The sequence below is a fragment of the Lactuca virosa genome, chromosome 2, assembly GCF_052849685.1.
Source record: "Lactuca virosa cultivar CGN04683 chromosome 2, Lactuca_virosa_CGN04683_v6, whole genome shotgun sequence".
NCBI classification, from domain to species: domain Eukaryota; kingdom Viridiplantae; phylum Streptophyta; class Magnoliopsida; order Asterales; family Asteraceae; genus Lactuca; species Lactuca virosa.
In genome coordinates this window covers 242568469-242581450 of record NC_136427.1, presented here as the reverse complement: position 1 = coordinate 242581450, position 12982 = coordinate 242568469, and positions in this window count along the sequence as shown.

Sequence of the window (12982 nt, the reverse complement as noted above, 5' to 3'; positions counted from 1 at the left end):
TTTCCAACTTGAAAATAAAACATTTGCATCAATATAACAGAAAACAACTCATGACTCTGATACCACTGTTGGGTTTTGAGCATTCTAACACTCCTATGGTGTACATGCAACCCTATAAACCTTGGATCTATGTTTTCTCTATGATACATGCAAATATTAACTATTCCAAGGTTTCATCCTAACTAGCATATTATGAAGCACCTATACTACAAAGTTCTAGTTAGATGACATACCTTTTGAAGTAGCTTGATGTCTTCAAGCTTTAAGAGCTTAGCCCCAATAGTGTGGAAGCCTCAAATGGAATCACAAATCACCAAAACACCTTGGAAGAACTTGAGAGAATATGTATGCACACTAAAATCGGCTCACTCTTATTTTCACACACTTGTGCTAATTTTATGAGCCAAGGACCCCTTTATATATTATGGAGGATTAGGGTTACATCCATGTAAACCCTAATACCCATGACCTTTCATTTACATAGGATCCATGAGTTAAAAGCTCCATGGACCATCCATGAAAGCTTAGCCCAACCTAAATGAACTTGGCCCATTCCATATATATAAGAGTCCATATTTAATTAGTTCTTTTTGATCACTTAATTAATTCTAAATTAATTCTTGATCAATACTAATTAAATAATATGATTCCATATTAATATATTAGAACTTATAATATATTAATATAAATAATAAATATACTATTCTCAAAAGACTATCCATATAAATTGTGCCGGTGAAGTGCAACCCAAATGGACCATGCCGGGTCGGGTCAAGTACATACCAAATATAGTTATGGACTTAGACATTAATCCAACAGCTATATGGGTCATCGTGGATCGATTGACCAAGAGTGTCCACTTTCTGCCCATTTGGGAGATCTCGTCGGCCGAGAAGCTGACCGATGTATTTATCCGCGAGATTGTCGCTCGCCATGGGGTCCTGGTCTCTATCGTCTCAGACCGTGATGTTTGGTTTACCTCCCGTTTCTAGCAGAAGTTCCACGATGAGTTGGGCACGCGACTGCACTTCAGTACAACCTATCATCCACAGACAGACGGCCAGAGTGAGCGGACCATACAGACTCTCGAGGATATGCTGAGAGCCTGTGTTATTGACTTCGGTGGGAGCTGGGACTCCTACCTACCCCTTGTAGAGTTCTTTTATAACAACAAATTTTATTCCAGTATTGGTGCTCCACCTTATGAGTTGTTGTATGGACGAAGATGTCGCACCCCAGTCTGTTGGGGCGAGGTTGGTCACAAGGTGATGGGTCGGACCGAGGTAGTCCTGCAGACTACCGAGATGAGCAGACCAGACAGCGGTTGCAGACCGCACAGATTCGGCAGAAGAGTTACGCCGACCGACGCTGATCTGAGTTGGAGTTTCAGGTCGGTGACATCGTACTCATGAAGGTCTCACCCTGGAAGGGTGTGATTCGCTTCAGAAAAAGGGGGAAATTGGGTCCCCGATACATCGAGTCATTCAGGATCATTGCCAGGGTTGACAAGGTGGCGTATAGACTAGATCTCCCAGAGGAGCTTAGTCAGATTCATAGCACTTTCCATGTTTCACAGTTGCGGAAGTGCATTCTGGATGAGAAGGCAATGGTGTCGTTACATGATATTCAGGTCGATGAGCGCCTGAATTAAGTGGAGAGACCAGTGACTATTCTGGAGAGGGAGGTGAAGGTTCTACGAAACAAGGAAGTACCTTTGGTAAAGGTACAATGGGAGCATCGGAGGGGATCCGAGTGGACTTGGGAGCCGGAGGCAGAGATGCAGGAGCATTATCCGGAGTTGTTCACCACAGCAGACTTCGAGGACGAAGTCTAGTTTAAGTGGGGGAGAATTGTAACATCCCGCCTCCCAGGTATAATTTTCGAAAGCTTTATATTCATTTTACTGAGGGAACTCGACGAGTTGGGGGCCCCAACTCGTCGTGTCGAACCTAGTCAGCCCGCGTGATTTATGACTTCTACTCGACGAGTCGGAGGACCCCGACTCGACGAGTAGAGACTGTGCATGGAAACCCTAATTTTTAGGGCTTGCACCCTATTTAAAGGACCTTAAGTCCTTTCCCCCAGCCCCTTACCACCTTTTGACGGCCAAAAGAAACCCTGATAAGTCTAAACCTTGTTCTTGAGTGTTTTGTGAGGCTAAAAGAGTGTTTTGGTGCATTTGTGCAAGAAGCTTGAAGACTCAAGAGCTTGGATCAAGGAGAAGCTTGCAGATCCAGTACCTACTCCATTTTGGCTTCCATTTGAAGGTGGTTGAGTTCGTGGATGTGATTCAGGAGTTTGATCTTATCACTACAATTCGACATCGTGAGGTGAGTTCTTCTCACTATATCAACAGGGTCTAAGGCACCAAGGTCGGCCCTTTATGATTTGTATCCTGGTTATAGGATGGTTGCTATGTTAGTGATCTGTTAGATCGGTATCCTGGTTATAGGATGGTTGCTATGTTAGTGATATGTTAGATCGGTATCCTGGTTATAGGATTATGCTATGTTAGTGATCTGTTAGATCGGTATCCTGGTCATAGGATAATATTATGTTAGTGATCTGTTAGATCTGTATGACTATCTGTACATGCTAGCTAGCGTATGATATTTATGTGCACATGATTGTTGGATTGGGGGTTGGGTTGAGGCAGGTCTTGCTTTGTGTTGTAGGCCAACATACCCAGGGCGGACCAGATAGACTGCAAACCCGGTTACAGCATACAAGTCAGGTCAAAGGCCCGACGAGCGGTCCGGATAGGCTGAAGGCCCTGAGAGGCGGTCCAGACGTGCCGAAGGCTCGGAGAGCGGTCTAGATAGACTGATGGCTCTGCGAGGCGGTCCAGTCAGGCTGATGTCTCATTATGCATGTTGTTTGTTTATATGATATGGTTATATCTGTATGGCGTTGGTATTTTGGGGAAACTCACTAAGCTTCGGGCTTACAGTTGTTGATTATGTTTCAGGTACTTCCGATGATCACAGGAAGGAGAAGGCGTGATCGTGCACCTCCTTATATTTCTATGATTTGATTATGGGGATACTTTGATGTTTAAACTATTTTGAAAACAAATTTATAATAATTATCGGTTTTAAATGTTTTAAAAAGTTTTAAATTGGCATGATTTTTGAGGGTGTTACAAGTTGGTATCAGAGCCTTGGTTTGAGTGAATTGGAGGAAACACTCGTGTGTATCTAATCTCAAACTAAGGACAAGATTTTAAAATGATTTTTCAAATGGTTTTAAAAAGACTAAAGGAGGATGCAAGTGTACGATCAGCTGGAGCCAGTAAGTAGACCCCAAAATACCTTACGGATTATTTGATTTTGTGATATGTTAGAACAACATGCTAGTACTAGGCTAGGGATATTCAGGAATTGTATGATAGAATGGCCTGATTATATGATGCCTGATAACCTAGGGTTTTTCCTTATATGAAATTGACATCATTACTGTAGTTGCTTAGTGTATGCATCCCGGTTGTACATAATTAAGATCGTATAGCTTGAGAATGTTTGCTTTGGCCTTATTTCCTGTTCTTGTTCGAGGATGAAGTCTAGATGAAGTGGGGGAGAGTTGTAACATCCCGGGTTTTCAGGAATTTTCGAATCCTTCCCTTGGTATTTTAATATGTCATTTTGGGTCCTTGATGTTGGTTGGAGTTAGCCCTAAGAAGCCCTAGTGGCAAATTGGTAATTCTTGGGAGCTTGAGTTGTATGTTGGGCGTGCATGTAGGTATGCTAAGCGTACTAGGGCACGCCCTAGTACGTTGGGTGTACACATATGTATGCAGGGCGTACGCGTGTCCGGGTCAAACCCTAATTTTTAGGGTTTGAGGAGTATTTAAGCACCATTATGAGTCATTTTGACTCATTATTTCAGCCTCCAAGTCCCTTAATCGTTTTGAGAGAACCCTAACCCACATAGTAAGCATCTTGAGCTTATAGTGTGATTTTTATGTGCCAAAAGGAGAAGTTAGTGCATCTAAGAAGTCAAGGAAGGAAGCAAGCTTGTATATATGGGATTATCATCTTCTTGGGAAGCTTCAGAAGGTATAGAGCTTCTACCTTTATGCTTGGATTGTTTAGATCTTGTTTTGGTTGCTTTTTGGTATTCTTCTTGTCCCAAGAGTCCCAATATTGTGCATAATTTGTTTTGGTCGTGTTGAGGTGTCCTTTCAGACCCTAGGATGGGTCCTAAGGCATAAAAATGAGGTCCCTTGAGCTAGTTTGGTCTCTTGTTCTTTGTAGGAGGTCTTAATGGATTAAGACCATGCATTAAGCCCTTTTTGGACGACCAAAGTCTTAAAGTTTGAGACTTTATGGTTCTTGAATGCTTTTGAGTCATAGATCTGAAGTTTGAGCTTCGGTGCTTAATCCATTAAGCACTTATAGGGATTTTAAGGCCTGCGAGGGTACGCCCCGCGTAAGTTGTTGTACGCCCCGCATACTGAGTCAACCACCCCGATGGTGGTCAATGCGAGGCGGAGTACACCAAGTGTACCGAAGGGGTACACCTCGCGTACGCCTTCTGTATGGATTCAGACTTTGGGCTTCGGGTATTGGGCCATTTGTTGGGCTTTGGTACTTGGTCCCTAATGAACCATCTGGATAAGTGTGTTTTGGGCTAATTAGAGGATCGGACATTTGGATGAGGCCCAATAAGGGGTTTGGGCCCAATTTGGAAAATTGGGCCAATCATGGGCCTTGAAGTAGGTTGGGCCTTTTGGATTAAAGATTTAGACTTGGACATTGACCAATTAGGAAAAAAGGGGTTAAATGGAAAATTACCCTATGTTTGGGCCCGTAGTCAAGAATGGTATCCCAACTGTTAATTGGGTGTTTGTTTATTGTGATAGTTCGGGATTTTCTGTGAGTCAGTAGTTAGAGGTTTCATGCAGTTCGACATTGTGAGGTGAGTTTTCCTCACTGTACTTTCGGGTCGGAGGCACCAAGGTCGGCCCATTGGTTTGATAACCTGATATGTTGAGTATGGTATAGATATGCATGCTAGTCTTGTTATGCTAGTCTGGAAGATCTGTAGGACTACCTGTGATACTGTCTGTTTATCTGTATCTGATAATATATGTTATATGTCGACATATTATATGGGTTGGGTTGAGGTCGTACTTCCGTGATGTAGCCAAGAAACCCTGGATTATGCCAGATATGAGCTGTGGGCCAGGGAGGGAATGTCAGACTCATACTGAGGACTCATGAGCATTCCAGATACGAGCTGAGGGCCGGGAAGGACATGCTAGACTCGTACTGAGGGATTAGCGGTATTCAATCCAAGGACTGATCAGGCCGGGGAGCAAACCATACATAAGTTGTGGGCCGAGGGCAAGTCAGGCTTATGCTGTGGGCTCAGGGGTAATCCAGTTTGTTAAGTTGTGGACCCATTACATGATGTTATTATGTTGTGTTATTTGTTATGTATCGGTATTTTGGGGGAACTCACTAAGCTTTGGGCTTACAGTTTTGGATTGTGTTTCAGGTATCTGTAACATCCCAAAAATACAGTCCAAAAATTTTATTTTTAAAACCATTAATAAACCATAAATATCTTCATCATATAAAGTCATAGGTCACATGTCAAATATATCAGAGTATAAACATCCCAGGTTAAACAAATGGTGTGTGCGCTACAATCTTACCGAGCTCCTCTTTTGAAAATTGAGTACCTGAAACCAAAACTGAAAGCCGTAAGCACGAAGCTTAGTGAGTCTCCCCAATCTACCACATACCATCCACATATAACATGCAACTAGGAGATACGGGCCCCGCCCACACTCATGGAGATGTTGGATAAGGTGTCTAAGTCCATAACTTATTTGGTATATACTTGACCCGACCCGACATGGTCCATTTGGGTTGCACTTCACCCAAACTGTTTATGGATAATTTTATGAGAATTGTATACTTACGATTTATTAATATATTATAAGTTATAATATATTAATATAAAGTCATGTTATTTAATTAGTTTTAATCTTGAATTAATTATGAATTGATTTAGTGATTAAAAGGAAGACTAATTAAATCATGGGCTATTGTATTTATATGGTGTGGGCTAATGCTCATTTGTTAATGGGCTAAGCTTATATGGAAGTCCATGGATGATCCATGGAGCTTTTAACCCATGGATCCTTGGAAGAGGAAAAGACATGGGTTATTAGGGTTTCACCCTAACCATGCACACTATATAAACAAGCTTATGTTGCATGAAAAAGACACTAATGTGTGTGTAAGTGTGGTGGCCAAAATCAAGAGTTAGTATACTCTCTCATACATTTTCCAAGTTTGTGGTGATTTGTGATTTCCATTTGAGGCATTCACATTATTGGTGCTTGGCTCTCAAACTCCAAGGAATCAACAATCAACAAAAGGTATGTAACTCATCTAGTTCTTTTATGTTTAAAAGTACCCCATGCCATGCTAGATAGGTTATAAACCTTGGAAATTAATATTTTGCATGTACCTTAGACAAACATAGATCCAAGGTTTATTAGGGTTGCATGTACACTTAGGAAGTGTTAGAATGCTCAAAACCCAACAGTGGTATCAGAGCCTAGGCTTGTTTGTTTGATACTTGATGCAAAATAGTGATAAAAAGTCGATTTTTTTGCTGTCTGACTGATGAACTCGCCGAGTCCATGGGGGGACTCGCCGAGTTCATGTGTAAACTCATCCTACTCGCCGAGTAGGTTCGTGCACTCGGCGAGTAGGAGCCTCAGAATGCAGATTTTCGACTTTTGCTGCTGGAAATGGAGTAGAAACATTACCCTAAACTGTTTTGGTGTTTTAAAACTTGTTTTAGTTGGTGTAATGGTTGTTCTAATCCATTTACAATAGCTTATATCAAAATTTCATGCTTTGTATGTGTTCATATAATTCTTGAAACTTTGATGATCATGTTCATGTTCTTATGAATTTAGAAGATGATAGGAATTATTTGCTGAATTATTTAGGATTAATTCTTGATCATTTATGTGTTTTAATGGAGTCCATAATTTGTCCTCAAGTTATGGATATCCAAAGGTCACTTCTTTTAAACACACACTTAAAACACATAAGTTACATAAAATGAAGAGTCTTCATTTTTATGAACCTTTAATTCATAAGTTATGAAATGAAAAGTTTTGGATAGTTACAAAACTTGCCCTCGAGTTTTGGAATTTGTAAAGTTTCACACACTTTAATAAACTTTAATTCCAAACCCTTAGAGTTTTAAAAGTTAAAATTCAACCCTTATACTATTTATAACATTAATGGTTAATTATTATATATATGTATAAGATCAAGTCGTTTTACCGTTAGTAGGCCTCATTCACGAAGCCGGTCTATAAGGGGGGTATAAGGTTGTTGCCTATAAAATGGCAACTTAATGGGTGTCCATTCTCACCCACCGCTTCCTTGATCGGTGGAGGGTCGTTAGCCGAACGGGTAGGACAATGACTTTAAATTCTCATTAAAAGTATAATGAATATTATAAAGTAACTAAACCTTTTATAAATTCCCAATCTTAGTTACTTTAGGAAAATGTGAATATGGTGCTAACCCATGAAATTCACACTTTGTACCTTACCAAGTCGTTGGTGGAGCGTGTGTGGTTAACCGACACACTAACTTGGACTAGTAAGGATCACGAAGGGTGACTTAATGTTTATCATAGATCGGTGGAGCGTGTGTGGTTAACCGGCACATCGATTAGGTGATAATATTAAGGGTACCAAGTGAGTTTGCATGGTTATTCACACCTTGTTTTGTGATCCTCGGCATCCCAGTCACAAAACCTGAAGGGCACAATCGAGATTGAAACATGCCATTGAAAAGTTCAATGAATCTCAAAAGATCTAGGAGTTTCAAATCCAATTAAAACCTAATAAATTATTTCGTTTTTCATGGTGGAAATTGGTGAATCGTCATTCACCTACCTTCAAATATTTTATAGCTTGGATTACGGCATCCCTCTTCCAAGTTATAAAAAATTGTGTTGGGTCCTAGCCTTAATATTTCATATTGGGTGTTATATTAAGGACTTGAATCAACTAACTTGATTTTCTCCCATTGTAGATGTCTGGTTCAGACAACTATGATCTTCCCAAATCGCTTGAAACAAGCTTTCCTCTTGAAGATGATGTCCCTCAACATCATGCTTCACTCCCCCCACCTCCTCCATTTATTCTCCCTGACCCACAAGCCCGAAGACTTGAAAGGTTCAAGATCACTCAAGCTCTACTAGAAATGAAACATAAAGATGGAAGACCTGTGTGCACTCATGTCTTAGGAATGAAGTCACACATAGACAGGTTGAGAATGTTGGGTGCTGTTATTTCAAGGAAGTTCGCTGTTGACTGGGTTCTTCAGTCACTTCCTGAGTCGTATGGTGAGTTTATTAAAGAATACCATATGATAGATCCTGACATAACTCTAATAGATCTTTCTTATTTGCTTGTTGCTGCTGAATCAGCAATGATTTGGCGCAATGGTCAAGCAAATATTGATGGAAGGTCTAATTCTCAAACTTCCATGGACATGGACAATGGTAACATTGGAAGTCCAGAAAAGCTTTCTCGTCCCAATGGAAGGGGATCGGCCTTGGTCAACCCGGTTGACCAAAAGGTAAAGGGAAAGGCTAAGTTTGTGATTGTCTCGTGTACCATTCCCAAAGAGTCTATATGTTTTTGTTGTCATGAGAAGGGACATTGGAAGCGAAGCTGCCCTGAATACCTGAAATGTTTGAAAGCAAGTAGAGACAAAATGTTTGACTCGGCTTCAGGTAAGTCCACTATCTAACTTTGTTAAAATTCCTAATTGTTGATTCTTATTACATGATGTGACTAGGTTGCATCTTGATGTTTAGCAGGATCGAGCAAAAGGAAGGTTAAAATAAGAGTGTGCTGAATCTGATCACGAAGATGGATTTCTATCGCATGGTTCGAGGATCGGATTTTTGAGCTACTACTTAAAAGTTATGATAGATTGCTAGGAAATATGTAATATCATAGTTTTCATTTGAAGATGCATTGTAAGGAATATTTTTCCGCATTTTAATAAAGAAATAAAAGTTTTGTTTAGTTTATTTTATATTATATCCCCTTACAATGGCATTTATGGAAAATGGATGTTTGTATGTTTCTAGCAATATTGGAAATATGAGTTTGATTCTCTCATATGTGGTAGTGTCTGAATTTACCAAATGAGGAAAGGTTCTCATCACCTAAGCTTCAGTTAGACAGAAACTTGGAATCATACAAGTTGTATTGTATGATGAATGAGAATTTTCATCTTTGTAAAATTGAGACTAATTCATTGATCACATGCATATGTGAGTCAATTGAAGGACTAAGGAATTAGGTACACTGGGTGTGTGCTGGTCAAGGTCCACCACAAAGATCAATTCGTCATGATTTACTAAAGATTAGTAAATATGGTTATACTTATAAGGTTAAGTATAATTCTGTAACATTGGAAAAGTTTCAATGTATGGCAGAACGGATGAGAAGAATCAAATTTGGCAGAAAGATAAAAGTTTCTCAAATCTGAAAAGATGGGAGAGTACTTTAGTATCATGTTTTTATGATTATCTTAATGATTATGAAACCATATCACAAATTCATACTCTAAGGACATCTTAGTGCATTGTTATGACTAAGATGAGGGGTCATGAATTGTTGGAATAGTTAAAATCAAGAAGATGGATCATACTTCGTTCCAAAACAACTCTTAGAGTCATAATCCAAGATTGTAACATTGAGTGACATAAAGTAAGGTTTAAAACACTTATCAAATGTAGTGTAAAATGTTTTCTACTCCTGTACATTTGAAATTGGTAAGTTGTGATGTCTTGGATAAGACAAAGACCAACTAAGACCAATTGTGTGAAGTGTTTATCTTGATAAGAATCTGCACTATCCCTTGAATATTTGTTTTGTCAAGGAATGGTTCTTGACTAGGGAAACTTATATGTCAAGAGGACAGTGGGAGTCTTTAAGATCCTGAAAGGATTTCAAGATATCAAGAGTAAAACCTGAGTTTTATCACTAGCACACGACTTAAGGTTTGCAACCTATTAAGTTGACATAATTCTTGTTTCTGTGTCTGTTCCTATTAAGTTGACTATGCATATGAGTTCTGTTAGTTCTAAACTGTGTGCATAACAGCTTGGAAGCATTGGTGGGCCTTGTGCTACCAGATGACAAGAAATTAAGATTGAACAAGTTCAATCCATGTAAGGCTGAATTTGTTACTAACCTTGTCTTGTGATTATGGTTTTGACAAATTCACATGGAAAGGAACTCATACACCATAAAATCTAAGTGTCATAAGGTTTCTCTCCGATTCATGAAAATGATGGTGAGGAAATGCTTTCACTAAGAAGATTTTAAATAGATAGCAATTGTGATGTTTGCATTCTCAAAGTCGTTAGTGGAGCGTGTGTGGTTAACCGGCACACTAACATGGACTTGTGAGAAATGGCAAAGGTCTAAACAATTAAGACTATGATTACAGCATCCCTTTTCATAGTTCTGGAAATTGTTTAGACACACATGTGAGCTATCTAAGAAAGGGTGTACGAATCTAAGAAAGGGTGTACGAATCTAAATTTCAGAAGTCCAGCTGATTTCTGGAAATATGTCAGAGCTAGTGGGAGCATAAGTGTTATGCTGATAATCATCATGTTAGTGGGAGCATGATTATTATGTTTAGTGTTGCAAGTTAGCAATGTTAATTATAGAAAAACAAAAGTTTCAATTCGTAAAGTTGTAGGGGTTGAAAAAGTTGTTTTGCTATAATTAAGGGAGAGGAAATTATACTTCATTTCAATTCTAAAAGCTTAGATTGAGTTTTAATCATCTTTAGTCAAGGATATATATATATATATATATATATATATATATATATATATATATATATGAATTTTATGTTGGAATGGTTCAACTTAAAGAAATGCTATATATATTGCGTTTTCAAAAAATTCGATTACAGCATCCCTCTTCATAGTTAAATTTTGAAAACATGGCAAATAAAAAATATTGTAGCAAAAGACTGGTCTGGTATCATGTCTTTATGAGAAACATCATGAATCGTGTCCCATATGCTTCGGATATAGGATCGATTGCATGTGCTATAATATTCATCCTTTCTAAATTTTCCACATGCTTAGGGCATTAAGAAGGGAAAAGTCTAGAACGGGATATGACTAAAGTGATTAAGAAATTGTCGAGGACAGTCTGAGGCTCACCAAAGATTGGTTGCTCACGGACAGTTGGAAGTATAGTGTTAAATTTTGGAAGGACCATATGGATATATTCTGAAAAGAGGTAGCTCTTGTTCAGATATGATAATCAAAATAGGAATATGGAAATTTTCCATATTGGGAGTTGGATATTAAGAATCTATGAGAAAGTTAGAAACTTTTATGCAAGAAGGATGTTCAAAGCAATGTACTTTGAATATGAGAGTTCGTTTCCATAGAGTTGATCTCCTTTGGAATCCTCTGTAATGACTGATGACAAGGTTTTGGTGACCTTGTGCATAATCATTACGAGAGGATCAGTGCATATAAGTTTAAAATCTAACAGTTTGTTTTGGTAAATGGTAGGAATTAGGAATTCTTACATTTACAATAAGGATTTGGGATTGTGAAATGAGCATCATTGGAATCATGTTCAATTGATCTATTTCACAAAGTAAAGATCATAGACAAACATAGTGTGCATACTTGGAGTATGGCATAACTATTGTTTAGAAAAACAAAGTGTACATGCTAGGAGCATGGGACGACTGTTGTTTTTGTTCAAGTATTAAGTTGATTATTTGAAACATTATACAATGAATAATTTGTAATCAATATGGTGATAAATAAAAGGTGGTTTTATTTATATTCAAAAGGGTTCTGAGACCATATTGGATTCGATTATTATTGTGTTTCACTTTGCATGTTTTGACTTCCAGGATAGCTAGGTTATTCTTTCCGAATGACTAAGTTATTTAAACACTCCACAGTCGTTCATATGTTGGAAGTAGGTATGAATTAAGCCTGTCATGAATCGAGTTTGTAGATGGCTAACCGTGTTTAGACATAGCAATGGTTGCTACAACATTCATGAGTACTCATAAGTTATGAGTATTGGAATTAACCCACGCTCACTTGTATCACTTCATGGAATTTATCTCGAGTGATCGTGAGACGGTAATATCATATAAGTCTTCAAACCTAGAGATATGAGTTGTTACCTATGAGTTGGTTGTGCATTGATTGCACGTAAACGCATCAGTAACTTGATGTTATAAAACGTGCCTTTGTGTATAATTCAACAAGTAGTAGAAACAAGTATATGAGTCGAAGTTTATCTGTTCCTTCTAGTCCTTGGAGGATTAGAAGCGATATCTGGGCCCCTCGATGATTTTGTTTTGACCTATGTACCGGGCCCGGTCAGAACCTAATTGATGTGTTCAATTTAGTTCTTTGTCAAACAAATCGGAAATCGGGAAACAAACTGCTGGACAATAAGTACGACGTTGTTCCATGTATTTGTCCGGCTGATATCATGAGAACAGAGGATTATATGATCACTTATCTAAAATGGCGCTTCATAGTTCAACAGAGTTTTCGAGAGCTACGATTGCTGGTTGGTTCCTGAAGTAACATACGCAAATACAGTTATTAGACTTATCCAAGTGGGAGACTGTTGGATAAGGTGTCTAAGTCCATAACTTATTTGGTATATACTTGACCCGACCCGACATGGTCCATTTGGGTTGCACTTCACCCAAACTGTTTATGGATAATTTTATGAGAATTGTATACTTACGATTTATTAATATATTATAAGTTATAATATATTAATATAAAGTCATGTTATTTAATTAGTTTTAATCTTGAATTAATTATGAATTGATTTAGTGATTAAAAGGAAGACTAATTAAATCATGGGCTATTGTATTTATATGGTGTGGGCTAATGCTCATTT